Source organism: Salmo trutta, chromosome 10 (assembly GCF_901001165.1).
Source record: "Salmo trutta chromosome 10, fSalTru1.1, whole genome shotgun sequence".
NCBI classification, from domain to species: Eukaryota; Metazoa; Chordata; class Actinopteri; order Salmoniformes; family Salmonidae; genus Salmo; species Salmo trutta.
In genome coordinates, this window is record NC_042966.1 from 17,589,378 (window position 1) to 17,609,433 (window position 20,056).

Here is a 20,056-nt window from a genome sequence, read left to right on the forward strand (position 1 = left end):
GTGGAATAATGGGAAATGTGTAGTTCTGACTATGCTCTTCAAGAGGTGATGATATTAAAACCAAATATTTATTGAATAATCCCTTGAAAACGACACGTAGTTGTCAATGGGGGGTCTCCTTGGCTCAACTCAAATGCTCTACACTCTATTGCTTTATTGATAATGACCTATAGGGAGCAGAGTGTCATGTGAGATGTCCCCCCTTCCTTGTCATACTTTAGCCATAATGAACAGAACATGTAGACCGTCTTACAGTCTGTAGCCATAATGAGTCGTCAGTTAGACTGAGACAGAGATGTCTGGGAAATACTGTAAGCACCCTTATAAATCAGACAATCTTCTGAATTATTCAATACATTCTAACCCTGAGGAGATCTGGAGAGGGATGGAGAGATGGAGATGGAGAGAGGGAAATGGAGATGGGAGGGATAGAAATATATAAATGTGCCCCCATTAGAACCCAAGTTACTGAGAGGGATGGAGAGAAGGGGAGTGAGAGAGAGGGAGGGAGGGAGGGATGGTGAGAAGGGGGAAGTCAGAGAGAAGGAGAGCTGGGTGCTTTGGCATCGACTCTGGGATTTGCAATATGGTGTTTTTTTTTTTTAAGTGTTACTCCCCCTTCCTCCGCCTCCCTCATGTCCCCCAATAACCTTGGTCTCTTCTAACACAAGACAATTAGAATATGCACAACTATATCTTCCTCTCTCTCTATATTCTGCCCTACAAATGCAAAATGCAGTAATTCTGTTAGTTTTTTACTGCAAAATCAGACTTTTTTTATGTCTAGACTGACAGCAATTTCTGATACTCCACTATATGTTCTGATCAACTGGCTTGTTCTAGTGTCAGGAAACGAAATGCCACAATCAGATAATATACTTGCCCATTACAACAGATCAAAGATTTTTTATCAAATTCGTAGTTACTGTGTTTTGTCTTTGTAGGGCAGTCTTCCTGTCTCTTGTTATCCCTCCCTCTCCCTCTTTCCCTCTCCCTCTTTCCCTCTCTCTCCCCTGGGTTTAGCTGATATAGGGGTGTAAAGTTATAATGGACGGAGTGTGGGGGTTACTAAGATGATAGCTTGTGAACATCAGCCTTGTTGAGTTCAAATTTTGACCTATGGGTGTGGCTGTTGGGGCCCACCTGAGCACAGACACATTACAATATCTCTCTCTCTTTCCTTTCCCCCCTTTCCCCCCTCTGTTTTTTCCTTTCACTCCACAGGTTTTTCCATCCTTCTGGCATGCTAGCTCACCTTCCAGGGTTGTCATGGTGACAGTAAAAAAAAATCAGGAGCTTCTCTTACAGGTTTATTCCTCCCTCCCTCCCTCTCCTCTTTGTTATGGCCTATTTCTCTCCCTCTCTTTCTCTCCTTTCTCGCTCTCCATCCACCCAGTGGTGGTGTATGCCCTCGTGGCTTAGGGCTAGCTCAGTGAAGTGTGTATGCGTCTCTGGGTTTACTCAGTGAAGTGTGTGTAGCGGTTTCACGCTCTGCTCGCTGTGTAAAGCTATCTGTATTTCTGTCAGGGAGATGCAGGCCGCCTCGCCTCACACCCCACAGTACAGTAGAGGAGAGTAGATGGGGAACCCTGAGAGAGAGAGAGAGAGAGAGAGAGAGAGAGAATTCAGGGAGAGAGAGAGAATTCAGGGAGAGAGATACCAGAAACTCAGAGAGGGAACCTAGCCATATTATTCTCCTGGCCCCCATGAACTCATCACAACCTAGCTAAGATTCCCGAACCCTCCTTGCCTTACACTTTGTACTCACACCAGCATTGGTTCTACTTCATACCTTTCAGACCGTCAGTACGGTTGGAAGTATGGATTATGTCCCTCGCGCTCCTCGCAGTTCGAGTAAAAATAACAACAAAGTCAAGCCGGTGAAGTGACAGCGTGGGAGGACGTGCTCCCGCGGTTCATATAAAACCAGATTTCTTCTCGCAAAGTTGGCTCAGTATATCGTGCAAGTTGTCTGCTCCGCGGCTCCCGTTTTTCAGATTCCCAAGTCCCGGTAGGGTAAGCTAAACTCTGTGTGAGTTGTGTGTACTGTCCGTCTGTCACCAACAGCCTGTGACCTGTGGGTCAGAGTGCGAAATTCGCCCTCCGAGGCCATGTGACAGCTCTCCCCTACCTATCCCTTTTATCACAGGATAGCAGGCTTCCTTGTCTTGTTCTGACTTAGCACACCAACAAGTGTGTGTGTGTTGGACACTGTACTCCGGTGCTAACCTTGTCAAGATATCCTCCACTGCTGTGCTCATTATCGAGGCCACCGGGAACTAGTCGCCCTTCGACTATTTAAAACTCGAACGGGTCACTTCCCTAGATAACCATGCCTAGGAAGGTTGTTAGCCTAGCCAGCTATAAAACGTGAGATTCGGATTTCCTCCCCCTGGTATTCCCTCTCCTCTGGTATTACTAGCATGCTAAAAGCTAGCTAGCTAGCTAGGTTACCAACTCAACCTACAGTAGCTGCCACTGTGTGTCGTCAGCTAGGTTACCAATTCCACCTTAGCTGGCACTGTGTGTTGTCAGCTTGGCTTAAGACGGCCATTCGTGTGTGTTTCGCATAAATAAGCCACCTGTTCCATCCTTCTGGTCATAGCATGCTGTACAGCTCCCGCCAGACTATTCATTATTGTAGCTCTCTACTCTTACTGTGTATTGTGGTAGCTGTTGTATACAGTCTCCGGTTACTATTACATTCATTAATTGATGAATCAGTATGTTGCATAACAAATATTTTTTTCTTTATATTTTAATTCATTTTCTTCACATTCTGATCTGAGAGAACACTACATCACCAGGATGTTGGGCATGCAGGGCTGCTCCTCTTGTGGAGCTGAACTACAAGTAGAAGATGGTCATGACTTGTGCCCTGCCTGCCTAGGTGTTGGTCACTTGCGTGAGGCCCTTTCTGACCCCTGCATTAACTGTGCCGTCCTGCCTGTGAAGGTGAGGGAAGTGCAGCTAGCCAGAGTTGAGGGCCTGTTTTTCACAGATTATTTACCAGCGTCCTCCGTTATTCGCCAGGACCCACCCAGGGTCATCAAAAGAGGGAAAGCCTACCAAACCGATGGCGCCCCACGGTGAAAAGGTACAAAAATAAGAGCCTAACTCGGAAGGTCGATTTCTTATCCTCTGAGATAGAGCAGTTAAAAATGCTTTCCTTCAAGCCCCATGAGTCGGGTCCCTTTAGCACACCCTCCAGCATGGGGGACGCAACAGAGAACTCAGATAGCCAGTATGATGACCTGCTGGTTCCGAAGAAAGACGTAAGCTTCCGTCCAGTTCTGGATTTAAAATGGTTCAATGTTTTCCTATGTTGTCGACGTCCTCCAGTCCGTAGCAGCAGGGGAATGGTTCACGTCGCCAGGACCCACCCAGGGCCACCAAAAGAGGGAAAGCCCACAAAACTGATGGCGCCCCCCGGTAAAAAACATTCTCCAGACCGTAGCTGCATGGGAATGGTTCACGTCCCTGGACTTAAAAGATACTTACTTTCACGTTCCTGTGTTACCGGAGCACAGGCACACCAGTTTGCGGTATTACCCTTCAGTCTCTCCCTGGCTCCTTGCGTCTTCACAAGATGTGTGAACGCAGCCCTGAGCTACCTCCACTTACAGGGGATCAAGATCCTTCCTTACCTCGACGACTGGCTCATCTGCGCCCCCTTTCGCGAGTGTGCGGCTGAGAGCACAGAGCTGACACTTGACCCACGTCACTGCACTGGGTCTTACCGTGAACAATGAAAAGAGCAATTTCAACTCCCGCACTATGAGGGCAGGTATAACACCTCAGTGTGTGGACAGCACTCTTCTTCTTCTGCAGCAATTCCAGTTGAATGCATTGGTGAAGGTATGAACGTTCCAACAACTGATGGGCATGCTCGCGGTGGCCTCTGCGGTGACACCGTTAGGCCTGCTTTCTTTAAGGCCACTACAAGTGTGGTTCGACGACCTCCACTTGGACCCCAAGTGGGACAGAAACACCGAAATACAGGTGACAAGAGCGTGCTACTCTACTCTGTGGCCGTGGAGCAAGAGAGCCTTCCTGACTACAGGTGTCCCTCTCGGATCAATTCCGGCAAGGCGGTAAGTAATGACGACCTACGCTTCATTAACAGGCTGGGGAGCAGTGTGGCAACACAGGTCTGTACGGGGAGAGTGATGCCCCCGCTGGAAGAAAGAGCACATCAACATGCTAAAACTTCAGACAGTTTACCTAGCCCTGAATCACTTTCTGCCGGTTCTCAAACACAAACATGTCCTGACACGATCAGACAATACATCGACAGTGTTCTACATCAACCATCAAGGGGGAACGAGGTCTATACGGTCCCTACAGGTGGCCCAACAACTCTTGATATGGTCCCTACCACATCTGGTCTTCCTACGAGCCATTCATCTCCCTGGCAAGGTGAACGAGGTGGCAGAGTTCTTGGCGCGACAGAAACCGCCCCCGGGGGAATGGAGACTTCACCCCCAAGTAGTGACGATGATATGGCAGCGGTTCGGAACAGCACACGTGGACCTGTTCGCCTCAGAGCAAACATCCCACTGCTCCCTCTAGTTCACTCTGGCAGAGTCCAAGAGCCCCCTGGGCATGGACGCTTTAGCTCACACATGGCCAGAGGTCCTACTGTCTGCTTTCCCTCCGGCTCCCCTGATCTTAGCAACGCTGCACAGGGCCTCTCAGGCTCAGCACAGACTGATGCTTGTAGCCCCCAGATGGCCAACAAGACCCTGGTTTCCAACCCTCCTAAGTCATCTGGAGGGAGAGGCATGGCAGCCCCCTCACAGACAGGATCTGCTCTCACAGTTGGATGGCAGGATATGGCAACCCAGCCCAGACCAACTACAGCTATGGGTGTGGACTCTGAAGAGCCCGACCCTCTACTGATCGTTCTCAAGATTGTACAAGGTCAATGTCGCATCCTGCCACACCATGGGCTCTGTCGTTCTTTCCAGTGGCACTGGTGCATTAATCAGAGGTTAGTAGTGCTATTCCTTGTGACCTTGTTGGTATGAGTCATCCATACTTTCAACCGTACTGACTGTCTGAAAGGTATGAAGTAGAACGGAAGTTACGAATGTAACTATGGTTCTACGAATACCTGGAAGACCGTCGGTACTTTCCTGTCGCTCTGAATCGTTTGGGCGAGAAGATTCTCTGAAACAGTGCGTGGTCTGTCGTCTGGTTTTTTATGAACCGCGGGAGCACGTTCTCCCACGCTGTCACGTCACCGGCTTGACTTTGTTGTTATTTTTACTCGACCTGCGAGGAGCGCGAGGGACATAATTCATACTTCCAACCGTACTGACGGTCTGACAGGTATGAAGTAGAACCATAGTTACATTCGTAACTTCCGGTCTGCCTATCATCTGAAAAACACATACCACAAATATCGCAGGAAAAGAGTTAAGAGAATTTTCAGTGGTTGATTGTATTTTCTGACACGTTTCTTGTCACAGAAAAATGCAGATGATTTTCCAGGGAACTTAGAAGAGTCATACGAGGCCGAAATGCTATTGCAGATTCTCGAAGGAAAGTGTTGTGTAATCAGAATAAGAAGCTAGAGCAGAGAAAGAGAGAGAAGGTGCTAATGGGACCCATAGAGGTGATGAGATGTTGACTTGTGGAGACAAAGCTTTGCTAGCTGGCTCACTGAGCTGACAGCCTTTCTACTGGCATGACAGATCAGAGAGAGGGGGGCAGGAGAGAGGGGATGAGAGAGGGGGATAGAGAGAGAGAGGGGAGAGAAAGAGAGAGGGGGGAGGGGGGTAGAGAGAGAGAGAATGAGACAGAGGTGGCAAGAGGGGTAGAGAGAAAGAGGGAGAGAGAGGAAGAGAAGGAGTATATGGAGTGAGATACACAATTATGGAGATTGGAGTGGTTGAGAGGGATAAAAAAACATGATGTGAGTGTGTCATACATTTCAGTGTGTGTGTGTGTGTGTGTGTCCCAAGGTGAGTCACCCATCCAGCAGTGACAGAGACTAAATTAGTGTGTGATGACTGACCAGTGTAGCGAGAGCAGTTCTACTAATGACTGACCGTAACACACTCAGCCCACAGCCATCGCTGGCCTTTAGCAAGTGTAGCCTAGGTCAAGTGCACAATTCAAGACTGCCTTTTCCCGCTGAAATAAAGCCCAGGTATTAGGTCAGTGTTCAGGTCTCGGTCCCGGGTTACCTCTTGGATTTAGGCCGATACCTTTATCCATTGATGTGTGCAGTATGCTTAAAGCTTGATCCAGATGAATACATCTTGAATTGTGTGGGTGGTACGGAAGTATTCTGTGTATTTCAAGGTGTTTCATCAGCCAGTTTGTACAGTAGGTATGTTAACATGCAGAATATACTGTATCAGCAGGGCTGTAGGTAGACAATCTTATTTATTTTCAGACCGTATAATCCTCCCACCCACCATGCGTTCATATCTCACATTCTCTGTTTATATCTACTTTACTGCTACAGAATACCACCTCACCGTCTGAAAAACGTTTTCGTATTTGTCAAATCTCACACACACACACACACAAAACATGCGCATACGCACGCACACACACCCCCCAAACACATACCCACCTCCCACCCCCACACACACTCTCGTGTGAGTAGAGTAGAGCAGCCATCCATATAGCCTCATAACGCCTTATATATATTCTTCTATATTCCCCGGGGCGTTGTAGTGTGTCTCATATATGAAGCCGTTGAGCAGGAGGGAGTAGGTGTGTGCGCACGTGCGTTCATGAATACTGTCATTTGTGCTTGTAGACGTGTGTGTGCGAGTGTGTGTTTAGCCGTGTCTTTATGTGTAGATGCTACTAGGAATTTGACAGACTTCCACCATAGACTTCCACCATTCATAGACTTCCACCTGAATACACAATGCAGCTGCTCTGCTGCCAGCAATACTGAAATTCCACCTCGCAAGGTTTGCATTTCACCACCTTCTCATTTAACTTCTCAAAGTATTGGCATACGGGACTTCGCTGCTGTTGCTTGCCTTTCTCTGCCATTTTTCCAACTGTTAACGACAATGACATAGTGGTGGAGAGTTGACTCCAAAATTATTTATTCCTTGACTCCTTGCACGTCGGCTACCGGTGTCGACTCCTATTTCTGAGTGTCAAGATTTGATTCCGCTAGGAATCGGCTCCTTGACTCCTAGGATTCAGTATTTTTGGAGCGGAGGAAATGGATTACTTTCCGTACTTCCGAGAAAACAAACACTCACATCTTTCATAGCGGGATATCTAGGGACGGCGAGAGAGGGGAGGGTCACGGTATAGGCAGGTCGGCCACCAGGCCACCAACAGAGTCAGAACCATGCACTAGGCCTATCTATCGGTAATCAAAAGCTGTATCTCGCAATGGAATGCTGCATCTCAAATGTATTGGCTTGCAATGTCTTGCAACTTCAGCAAAGCAGGGCATATCATCAGACCGAAAACTGAACACATACTCGCATCATTAGCGAAGAGAAAGAGCAAGCGAGCCAGCGCGAGGGAGAGAGAGGAGGGGGCAGGCAGAAAGAAATGTGTTCATATGTCTTGGTAATCTGTATCTCTCAATGTCTTGTCTTGCATACCTTGCAAATTCACCAAAGTATCCTATAGTTCGCCAAAGTATCCTAAAGTTCAACGATCCCAATTTCGTTGAAATGTTCTAACGTTTAAACGTTCACACCCCTAGATGCTAATCTATTTGTGTATGAGATCTCCATTTCTGCATTCCACCGCTCACAACAATATAAACAGATGATGCAGCAGCTGTTTTATCATTAATGAGTAGAGAGAGAGAGAGAGAGAGAGAGAGAGAGACAGAGAGACAGATATAGAGAAACAGATAATGGGAGAGACGGATAAAGCGATAGAGATATGAGTTAAATGAACATGAAGATTCGTCTTAAAGAGATACTTGCACAGTGATTTAAAGGATTGCTTCTCTGGGGGAATATTGTGTGTGTGCATGTATATGTGTATTTGTGCATACATGTGAATGCGTGCTGTGTGGACATGTTTAACTATACTTGTGGGGACCAGAAGTCCCAAAAAGAATAGTAAACGAAAAAAAATTGACCAACTGGGGACATTTTGTTAGTCCACAGAAGGTCAAATGCTATTTCTAGGGGGTTTAATGTTAGGGTTAGAATTAGGTTCAGGGTTAGGAGCTAAGGTTAGTTTTAGGGTTAGGGTTAGGAGCAATGTTCCCTCAGGACTGTCGCGCAGAAGAAATATCAGCCCGCGCAGAGAAGCACTAGATTGAACTTCACTCAACTTTCTAGTTTTCCCCTTTGTGATTTGTGATTGAATCAATACAATATTAGCCACTTCCATTGCAACATACCGAAACAAAACAAACTAGGCAAGAGATTTTCTTGTAAGCAGAGCGCATTGGAGTAGGATTCTTTCTATTGCATTGACAGGCACGACTCAGGCCCATACTCTACATAGACAATAACCAATCAGAGCATCAGTATCCCTATATGGAAATAGACCATTGCCATATTTCACTTTGAACTGGACTATGTCTACAGCATGAGTGGTCACGAGTAGATGCAATTGTTTTGAGATCAAAGCAAGAGCTGCATGTAGCCATGTGTGAACATTTGTTCATATTCTTTGCCACTAAGTGAGCTCTTCCTACAAGAGCACAAAACGTCTGCATTTTTAGACATCTTTGAAAAGCAAGTCAGGTAAAGAGCTTTTTTTATGTCTTAAAGGGGCAGTGTTGTATTTTGAGACAGGCTTTAACAAGCTAAGTAGCCAATAGGCAGAGCATTGCATAATTTGTCTGATTCTCTGTAATAATGCTATGAGAATAACAATTAATTTATAAGTGGTGTCTTGCATCAAACAACAACATTTTCAGTCACCTCCTTGTCTGAAGGACAAGTGGATAAACAGGTTAATGTCAATTCCTACATGTTTATTTCAAAAGTCTCATGGAATGTAGGCCTACATTGAACACCACGCATTGGCTGCTGTAGGCTGAATGATAGAACAGCTATTTCCATGTTAAAATGTTATGAGATGCATTTTTAGAAAAAAGAAACGCACACCTATAAAGGCGAGGTGCTGGCTAGCGGAGCAGAACACTAGAAAATAAAGGAAAGCCGCACACTCTAAGAGCTCAGATGCAAAAATTTTAATAACCAACGTTTCGACAGCTAAGCTGTCTTCATCAGGGTATCATCACAAACACTGAGAGATGAGTCATTTATATAGTGTCAAGAGACACACAGGTGTTTGTAATCATGATTACAAACACCTGTGTGTCTCTTGACACTATATAAATGACTCATCTCTCAGTGTTTGTGATGATACCCTGATGAAGACAGCTTAGCTGTCGAAACGTTGGTTATTAAAATTTTTGCATCTGAGCTCTTAGAGTGTGCGGCTTTCCTTTATTTTCTAATGAGATGCATTTTTGCCATATATTTGTTTATGGTAGGTCACTCTGGTAGGCCTACATTATGACCAAATAGCCACAGTAGCCTACTTGGCCACTGTTAAAACTGTAACTTAAAGTGGGTACAGCCTCAGTGTTCACAGTAAAGTTGTTGCACAGAATTTTCACAATGTTCAGGTTTGTGCTCAGCAGACCTGGAACTTGCTCAGTGCCGAACAAAATTAGAGGGAACATTGGTTAGGAGCTGGGGTTAGGTTTAGGGTAAAGGTTAGGTTTTGGGGTTAAGGTTAGGGTTAAGTTTAGGTTTTGGGGTTAAGGTTATGGTTAAGTTTAGGGGTTAGGGAAAATAGGATTTTGAATGGGACTGAATTGTGTGTCCCTACAAGGTAAGTTATACAAGACCGTGTGTGTGTGTGTGTGTGTGTGTGTGTGTGTGTGTGAGTAGAGACAGAGTTCAACCTGGCTCTTTCTGATATGATAATGACAGTATTATGCAACTTGAGGTCATACAGTAAGTTAGCCTCCTTTTGTCCAATAGATTATGGCTCAATCATATCGCTCTACAGCTCTAGCCTTCAGTTAAACGAAGGGCTTTGTGCGTGTGTGTGTGTGTGTGTGTTTGCATGTGATATGTGTGTGTGTGTGTGTGTGTTTCTCTGTATGTGTGGCTGGCTTACTGGAGAGTGCAGAGATGGCTAAACATTTCTTTCTGTTGTATGAGTGTATTAGTGTGTTATGAGAGCAATGCATCTTTTCTAGCCATCATGTTATTTTCCTTATCTCCACTGGAGTGCAGAACATCTCAGACTACACCTACACTGTACCATTAAGACCACAGGAAATCACAGTTTATTTCAGGACACCTACACTGTACCATTAAGACCACAGGAAATCACTGTTTATTTCAGGACACCTACACTGTACCATTAAGACCACAGGAAATCACTGTTTATTTCAGGACACCTACACTGTACCATTAAGACCACAGGAAATCACTGTTTATTTCAGGACACCTACACTGTACCATTAAGACCACAGGAAATCACTGTTTATTTCAGGACACCTACACTGTACCATTAAGACCACAGGAAATCACTGTTTATTTCAGGACACCTACACTGTACCATTAAGACCACAGGAAATCACTGTTTATTTCAGGACACCTACACTGTACCATTAAGACCACAGGAAATCACTGTTTATTTCAGGACACCTACACTGTACCATTAAGACCACAGGAAATCACTGTTTATTTCAGGACACCTACACTGTACCATTAAGACCACAGGAAATCACTGTTTATTTCAGGACACCTACACTGTACCATTAAGACCACAGGAAATCACTGTTTATTTCAGGACACCTACACTGTACCATTAAGACCACAGGAAATCACAGTTTATTTCAGGACACCTACACTGTACCATTAAGACCACAGGAAATCACAGTTTATTTCAGGACACCTACACTGTACCATTAAGACCACAGGAAATCACAGTTTATTTCAGGACACCTACACTGTACCATTAAGACCACAGGAAATCACAGTTTATTTCAGGACACCTACACTGTACCATTAAGACCACAGGAAATCACAGTTTATTTCAGGACACCTACACTATGGTGATGGATTACCTTTGCTGAGGGATATCATCATTTACTTCCACCACTCCTCTCTGGTGATGGCGGAGTGTGTCTGTGCAGGCGGGCAGTTTGCTTTGCTAAGTATACCTTGGGGAATGTTGTGTGTATGTAGCTAAGCTTTATCATGGGTGACAGTGCTGTGTGCTTCTCTGCTTATGGAAGATTTAATGCTCTGTGTGTGTGTGTGTGTGTGTGTGTGTGTGTGTGTGTACAGCCCCAGCTAAGCCAACCAATCCACCACTCTACACACTCCCAATCTACTCAGCAAGTAGACATTGTCATCCAGCACACAAATACACACATACATATAGTCCATTCATGAGGAAAGTGTGGCAGACGTACAAACATGCCCACTCTAAAGTATTATATTGTCTGTACAGTGCATTCGGAAAGTATTCAGACCCCTTGACTTTTTACACATTTTGTTAAGTTAGACTTAATATAAAATTGATTAAATTGTTAGTTTTTTTCTCATCAATCTACACACAATACCCCATAATGACAATGCAAAAACAGTTTTTTAGACATTTTTGCAAATGTATTCAAAATAAAAAACTGAAATATCACATTTATGTAAGAATTCAGACCCTTTACTCAGTACTTTGTTGAAGCACTTTGGCAGCGATTACAGCCTCGAGTCTTCTTGGGTATGACGCTACAAATCAAATTTCAAATCAAATGTATTTATATAGCCCTTCTTACATCAGCTGATATCTTAAAGTGCTGTACAGAAACCCAGCCTAAAACCCCAAACAGCAAGCAATGCAGGTGTAGAAGCACGGTGGCTAGGAAAAACTCCCTAGAAAGGCCAAAACCTAGGAAGAAACCTAGAGAGGAACCAGGCTATAAGGGGTGGCCAGTCCTCTTCTGGCTGTGCCGGGTGGAGATTATAACAGAACATGGCCAAGATGTTCAAATGTTCATAAATGACCAGCATGGTCAAATAATAATAATCACAGTTGTCGAGGGTGTAACAAGTCAGCACCTCAAGAGTAAATGTCAGTTGGCTTTTCATAGCCGATCATTGAGAGTATCTCTACCGCTCCTGCTGTCTCTAGAGAGTTGAAAACAGCAGGTCTGGGACAGGTAGCACGTCCGGTGAACAGGTCAGGGTTCCATAGCCGCAGACAGAACAGTTGAAACTGGAGCAGCAGCACGGCCAGGTGGACAAGGGACAGCAAGGAGTCATCATGTCAGGTAGTCCTGAGGCATGGTCCTAGGGCTCAGGTCCTCTGAGAGAGAGAAAGAAAGAAAGAGAGAAAGAGAGAATTAGAGAGAGCATACTTAAATTCACACAGGACACCGGATAAGACAGGAGAAATACTCCAGATATAACAGACTGACCCTAGCCCCCGACACATAAACTACTGCAGCATAAATACTGTAGGCTGAGACAGGAGGGGTCAGGAGACACTGTGGCCCCATCCGACGATACCCCCGGACAGGGCCAAACAGGAAGGATATAACCCCACCCACTTTTCCAAAGCACAGCCCCCACACCACTAAAGGGATATCTTCAACCACCAACTTACCATCCTGAGACAAGGCCGAGTATAGCCCACAAAGATCTCCGCCACGGCACAATGCCTGGGCTCTCTGTAGTCTGTACAGGTGTAGACATCTCTCTCCAGGAGGGGCCAAGATAGAGAGGAAGAGGCTACTGGTAGTTTGGAAATGCATCGTTAGAAGAAAGGAGAACAAGGGAAAAGAGAGTGAAGAAAGAAACATAGTAGAGATACTAGGTGAGTATCTTGGCACACCTGTATTTGGAGAGTTTCTCCCATTCTTCTCTGCAGATCCTCCCAAGCTCGGTCAGGTTGGATGGGGAGCGTCGCTGCACAGCTATTTTCAGGTCTCTCCAGGGATGTTCGATCGAGTACTAGTCCGGGCTCTGGCTGGGCCACTCAAGGACATTCAGAGACTTGTCCCGAAGCCACTTCTGCGTTATCTTGGCTGTGTGCTTAAGGTTGTTGTCCTGTCAGAAGGTGAACCTTCTCCCCAGTCTGAGGTCATGAATGCTTTGGAGCAGGTTTTCATCAAGGATCTCTCTGTACTTTGCTCTGTTCATCTTTCCCTCAATTCTGACTAGTCTCCCAGTCGCTGCTGCTGAAAAACATCCCCACAGCATGATGCTGCCACCAACACGATTCACCGTAGGGATGGTGCCAGGTTTCCTCCAGACGTGATGCTTGGTATTCAGGCCAAAGAGTTTAATCTTGTTTTCATCAGACCAGAGAATCTTGTTTCTCATGGTCTGAGAGTCCTTTAGATGCCTTTTGGCAAACTTCAAGCGGGCTGTCATGTGCCTTTTACTGAGGAGTGGCTTCCGTCTGGCCACTCTACCATAAATGCGTGATTGGTGGAGTGCTGCAGAGATGGTTGTCTTTCTGGAAGGTTCTCCCATCTCCACAGAGGATCTCTGGAGCTCTTTCAGAGTGACCATCAGGTTCTTGGTCACCTCCCTGACCAAGGCCCTTCTCCCCAGATTGCTTCCATTTAAGAATGATGGAGGCCATTGTGTTCTTGGGGACCTTCAAACCTGCAGAATTTTTTAGGTACTCTTCCCCAGATCTGTGCCTCGACACAATCCTGTCTCGAAGCTCTACGGACAATTCTTTCGACCTCATGGCTTGGTTTTGGCTCTGACATGCACTGTCAACTGTGGGACCTTATATAGACAGGTGTGTGCCTTTCCAAATCATGTCCAATCAATTGAATTTACCACAGTTGGACTCCAATCAAGTTGTAGAAACATCTCAAGGATGATCAATGGAAACAGGATGCACCTGAGCTCAATTACGAGTCTCATAGCAAAAGGTCTGAATACTTATGTAAATAAGGTATTTATGTTAAATGTACACACATATCTAAACACCTGTTTGTAGATTGATGAGGGGAAAAAATGATATAATCCATTTTAGAATAAGGCTGTAACGGAAAACAAGATGTGGAAAAAGTCAAGGGGTCTGAATACTTTCCGAATGCACTGTAACACAGAGGCAGACTCTATCCCCCCGCCCTTATCTCTCTTTTCATCCCCTCCCCTCTCTCTGTTTCTCATTCACTCTCCTTAGAAACTAGATGTACACTACCTGTATCTGTAAAGCAGGTAGCTTTATCTCTTTCAGACTGAGTTATAGTGACTCAGTGTGGAGTGCAAGGCAGAGTCAGAGGTGACCAGCTCTCGGGTCCTCCTCTCCCTCTCGCTCCATTCTTTCTCCAGTGAGTAATGGTGTTATTACTGTACAGACTGTAGTAGCTGCCTGCCTGGGCTCTGTAGTCTGTACAGGTGTAGACATCTCTCTCCAGGAGGGGCCAAGATAGAGAGGAAGAGGCTACTGGTAGTTTGGAAATGCACCATTAGAAGAAAGGAGAACAAGGGAAAAGAGAGGGAAGAAAGAAACATAGTAGAGATACTAGGTGAGTATGGGATGAGGCAGAGTAGATTGGAGTGAAAAGATGGATAAAGAATAGAGAGAGATATAAAGAGGGAAAGGAGGAAAAGATAGAGAAGACAGAAAGTTAGTGGCTGGCTCCTGGTAGCTAAGGTGGTGCTTCTGAAGAACAATAAATACTCAACTCCATCTCTACATTCCAGAGCTGGTTGTAAAGACTCTCTGCCTCTAAACCTAGAGCAGTGCCAGTCTCTTTCCCTACATAGGCCCCTCTCCCTTCTCTTCTCCTGTATTCTCCTCTCCTCTCCTTCCCTCCTCTCCCCTGCCTTCCTACTTCCTCTCTGGTATTTTAGGACACAAAAAGCAAGGTGTTTCTGCTCTTCAACACGGTACGTAAGTCAGAGCTAAGTGCTCTAGATCAGTATCCACTCTGGTCTGGTACAGTCCTATACTAGCCCCATAGCTGCCAGCTGCCAGCCGATCTGATCTGACCCGGATATGAGGAAATACCTCAAATGTCTCTGATCCCAGAACATTTCCCAGATAAAAAGCTTGTGTGTGTCTGTGTGTGTGCGTGCGCGTGTGTACGCATGCACACACACACACACACACACACACACACACACACACACACACACACACACACACACACACACACACACACACACACACACACACGCAGACACACACAGCCCAGAGGAGAGATTGTCTAAACAAGCAACGTTGAATAGGTTCTGGCCCCGACGCAAGAACAACAAGTCATTTTGGTGTTTCCTTCGCCAGAGGGGTAAAACAAGGTCAGGGGATATAATCACCTCAGTTGGGCTTCATTCATGGCCTGCTCTCCTCCCTCTCCGGTCCCTGCTGTCTGCCCCCAGACCCATTTCACATTCCTAGCCTTCTTTATGCAGTGTGAGATTCACTTACTGACATGATGCAGTCTGGAGTTTTTGTGTACAGTTTATGTCCTCATATAGACGTCTAATACGACGATAAAACAGCGAAAATACAGGGATAATACAGCAAAAATACTACGATAATACAACGATAATAATACAGCACACACTGTATATAGATTTTTTTCTATTGTGTTATTGACTGTATGTTTGTTTATTCCATGTGTAACTCTGTGTTGTTTGTGTCGCACTGCTTTGCTTTATCTTGGCCAGGTCGCAGTTGTAAATGAGAACTTGTTCTCAACTAGCCTACCTGGTTAAATAAAGGTGGAAAAAAATGTAATAATAATAATAATAATACAGCGATAATACAGTAAAAATACTATGATAATACAGGGATAATAAAGCAATAATACAGCAAAAATACAGGGATAATACAGGGATAATACAGCAAAAATACTATGATAATACAGGGAAAATACAACAAAAATACTACGGTAATATAGGGATAATACAGCCATAATACAGGGAAATACAGCAAAAATACTATGATAATACAGCGATCATACAGCGATCATACAGCGATAATACGGGGAAAATACAGCTAAAATATTACGATAATACAGGGATAATACAGGGAAAATACAGCAAAAATACCACGATAATACAGGGAAAATACAGCAAAAATACAACGATAATACAGGGATAATACAGGGAAAATACAGCAAAAATACTATGATAATACAGGGATAATACAGCGATAATACAGCGATAATACAGCGATGACGTCAGAGGTGAGTGATATCAATCAATAGTTGCAGATCAGCTCAGATCAGCTCAGCCGAGATCCACAGCTGTGCTTCTTCACAAAATAAATGTATTGAACTTGTTTTAAGACCTAGATGCAGTCTGGAAATGGATTTGGGTCTGCATCTGTGTCCTGGCACCTCAACAGATCTGGTCACAGTCTGGTTCTGGATCTCAAGGATTATGGTTGTGACTCCTTAGATATCCTGGGGTGTATTTAGAACCAAATGAAAGCGAACAGAAGCAAAGGGAGCTACCTGAGGGAGCTACCTGAATTTGTCCTATAGAAACTCTTGCTTTTGTTTCCATTTGGAGTGCAGTTTTTTTGTTGCAAAACATTTTGCAACTGTTTGCTATGTTTCCTGTAATGAATACACCCTGCCTTAACTCCTAACCCCGGTGAAAACCAATCTAAACCCAGTAGAGTAGCAGGAAGCCTCCTTTCACTAAACCAGGGATAGCCTTGCCTTTGGCACTATACAGATCTGCTGATCTGTCCATAATAAGGATGGGTTTAACTCCCAGTGGTAATGTGATGTATATAGTGTATTTGATACTTTCCACAGGGTTTTTCCTGTGTAGCCCCAACCTAATTAACCAACCCCCAGTGGGCCCTTTTTAGACAAGTGGGGGTATGGTAGGAGGTGATTGATGGGAGAAAGGCTTTCTGTTACTGTGAGTTTATTTCATTGTAACATGCTTATGACATGACACATGGTTTCTGTCAATCTTTGCTGCCTTGCTCACTAAAAACCAACAGATGAATTATATTTAATATTACGTCAATCTGGTACAGAAAGACTGTGCTTGGAGAGAATCATCATTACCACGTAGTCCAATATCAACACCTAGATTAGTGTAGTCGCTTTTCTGGTTGTCTGTGATATCTTGTCCCTGCAGGGGTGTGTTGGTTGTTTCTGTATGGTGTTATATCCTGTGTTGACTTCCTGGTTATTAGTGTGGAGAGGGTGTGCTTTGTCTGAGGGAAGCTCTGGTTGCATCACACTGTTATTATTATGAAAGCACAGCACACCGATAGCCAATAGTGTGTGCAGGTGTGTGTGTGTGTGTGTGTGTGAGAGAGAGAGCGCTTACTCGACCCCACCTCTTTCTCTCCAGCCTATTGTTTCTATCTCAGATAGATACCCACCTCTGCAAATATCTCTTTCTCTCTCCCTAACAGTCTTTCCCCCCTCTTTCTCATTCTACCTCTTGCCTATCTCTCTCTCTTGCTCTCTCTTTATCTCTCTCTCTTCCTCCCCTCCTCCCTCTTGCTCTCAACTCTCTCCCTCAGTCCTCTCTATTCCCCTTCCATATCCCTCTCCTCCTTTCCCCTGCAGTGGTTCCCTGGCTGTGTAGGAATGTGGCTCCAGGCCACTAATCAATTCCTCCTGAGTCAGTCAGACCAGAGCAGACCCACTCCTTTACTGACTCTACTCCACCTCTCTCTCTCTCCTTCTTCCCCTTTTCTCTTTCGCTGTAGGCCTGAATCTCGTTGTCTCTCTCTCTCTCTCTCTCTCTCTCTCGCTCTCTCCCTCTAGCTATATATCCTCCATATTGCATTTCTCTCTCTCTCTCGCTCTCTCTCTCTCTCTCACTATATATCCTCCATATCACATTTCTCTCTCTCTCTCTCTCTCTCACTATTTATCCTTCATATCACATTTTTCTCTCTCTCGCTCTCTCTCTCTCTCTCACTATATATCCTCCATATCACATTTCTCTCTCTCTCTCTCTCTCTCACTATATATCCTTCATATCACATTTTTCTCTCTCTCGCTCTCTCTCTCTCTCACTATATATCCTTCATATCACATTTCTCTCTCTCTCTCTATATATCCTTCATATCACATTTTTCTCTCTCTCTCTCTCGCTCTCTCTCTCTCTCTCTCATATATCCTCCATATCACATTTCTCTCTCTCTCTCTCTCTCACTATATCCTCCCTATCACATTTCTCTCTCTCTCTCTCTCTCTCTCTCTCTCTCACTATATATCCTCCATATCATCATCTCTCTCATCTCTCTCTCTATCTCCTCTCATCTCTCTCCTCTATATCCTTCATATCACATTTTCTCTCTCTCTCTCTCTCTCTCTCTCTCTCTCCTCTCTATATCCTTCATATCACATTTTCTCTCTCTCTCTCTTCCCTCTATCTCTCTCTCTCCCTCTCTCTCTCCCCCTCTCTCTCTCATATATATCCTTCATATCACATTTTTTCTTTCTTCTCTCTCTCTCTCTCTCTCTCTCTCTATCTCTCTCTCCTCTCTCTCTCTCTCTCTCCTCTCTCCTCACTATATATCCTCCATATCACATTTCTCTCTCTCTCTCTCTCACTATATATCCTCCATATCACATGTCTCTCTCTCTCACCTCTATATTCTATTGACATGGCCCCATTTTTACAATGATGTATTCATCCCTCTCCTCTTTAGCGTTTCTTACTGGCAGCTTTTTCTCTCTATCTTTCTGTGTCCCTTATTCCTCTCCATTTTCCTCTCATTTCCTCCTCCTGTTATCTCTCTCGTTCATTCTCATATACACTAACACCTGCACTTTACATCACATAGACTGACCAGGTGAATCGAGGCGAAAGCTATAATCCCTTATTGATGTCACTTGTTAAATCCACTTCAATCTGTATAGATGAAGGGGAGGAGACAGGTTAAGAAGGATTTGTAAGTGCCTATGAACGGGGGTATGGTAGTAGGTGCCAGGCGCACCGGTTTGTGTCGTGAACTACAACGCTGCTGAGTTTTTCACACTCAACAGTTTACCATGTGTATCAAGAATGGTCCACCACCCAAAGGACATCCAGCCAACTTGACACAAGCATTGGAATCAACATGGGCCAGCATCCCTGTGGAATGCTTTCGACACCTTGTAGAGTCCATGCCCTGACTAATTGAGGCTGTTCTGAGGACAAAAAGGGGTGCAACTCAATATTAGGAAGGTGTTAATGTTGGTATACTCAGTGTAATTTATCTAATTAATTTTCTCCCTCTCTAACTCCCTCCCCCTCTCTGTTCTCTTTCTTCCTCACTCTATTCCTACCATCCTTCCTCTCCCTTGCTATCTCATTCTCTCTGTCTTTCTCCTTCGCTCTTTCCTTTCCTCTCTCTCTCCATCCCCTCTCTATCTGTGTTCTTGGGACCAGAGGGAGGTGAGTTATGGATATTTTTATGCTTGGTAATAGAAAGGATCTAGGGGACTCGGGCTAAGGAGAGGAAAGAGGGGAAAGAGAAGAGGATGGGGGGGAGAGGGCATGTGAGTGATGGGAGCAGGGCAAGCCTTCTAGTAAACCGTAAGAACTGAAAACTGTTATGAATTAATCCTGCATAGACCACCAGAGTGAGAGCAGGAGGAGAAATGAAGAGAGACGAGAAGAGGTCATGAAAGAAAAGGGAAATAAAAGGGAGGAAAGTAAAGCAAAGCGATGTGAGTGATGGAGTCTGCTCATAAAAACGGACATTTCTCTTCAAACCCACTCAGTCTCTGACCAAGAGGAGCAGACGACTGAAGGAATTAAAACCTCAACAGACCTCCAGAGAGAGAGGAGGAGGGAGGTAAGAGGGTGGAGGGAGAGATGGAGAGGGAGCGTTGTAGGGGAGGGAGAGGCACTCTTGCCCTATGCTTTAGAATTAAGGGAAAGTCCCAGAATATGCGTGGAAGTGTGCCATGAGAACTACTGTAAAAAGATGGCGATGGCCAGAGTATGTGAGCAGAGCTGGAGCGGAGCGAGTGAGCAGCGGAGCGTGCCCAATTTGACTGGAGTGCGGAGCGAGTTTCCCAAAGGCTGGAGCGTCGGCCTTCTGGCCCGCTCCAATTTCAATCCACTAGCGCTCACTTTCACGAGCTCAGGGCATGCCCAGCCCAGCATGCATTTGTAGGCTACTT

The 20,056-nt window shown here is 45.0% G+C and overlaps 1 protein-coding gene and 1 long non-coding RNA gene across 13 annotated transcripts in view; both read left to right on the top strand.

The window, feature by feature from the left end:
- cacna1g (calcium channel, voltage-dependent, T type, alpha 1G subunit) overlaps positions 1 to 20,056 on the top strand; it is a 351,444-nt gene that overhangs the window by 33,604 nt on the left and 297,784 nt on the right. The gene's annotated exons all lie outside the window — the stretch shown is intronic.
- Positions 12,628 to 14,549, top strand: LOC115201238 (uncharacterized). Its single transcript, XR_003879710.1, has 2 exons — positions 12,628 to 12,673; positions 14,352 to 14,549. It is a non-coding gene; the product is annotated as an uncharacterized LOC115201238 (long non-coding RNA).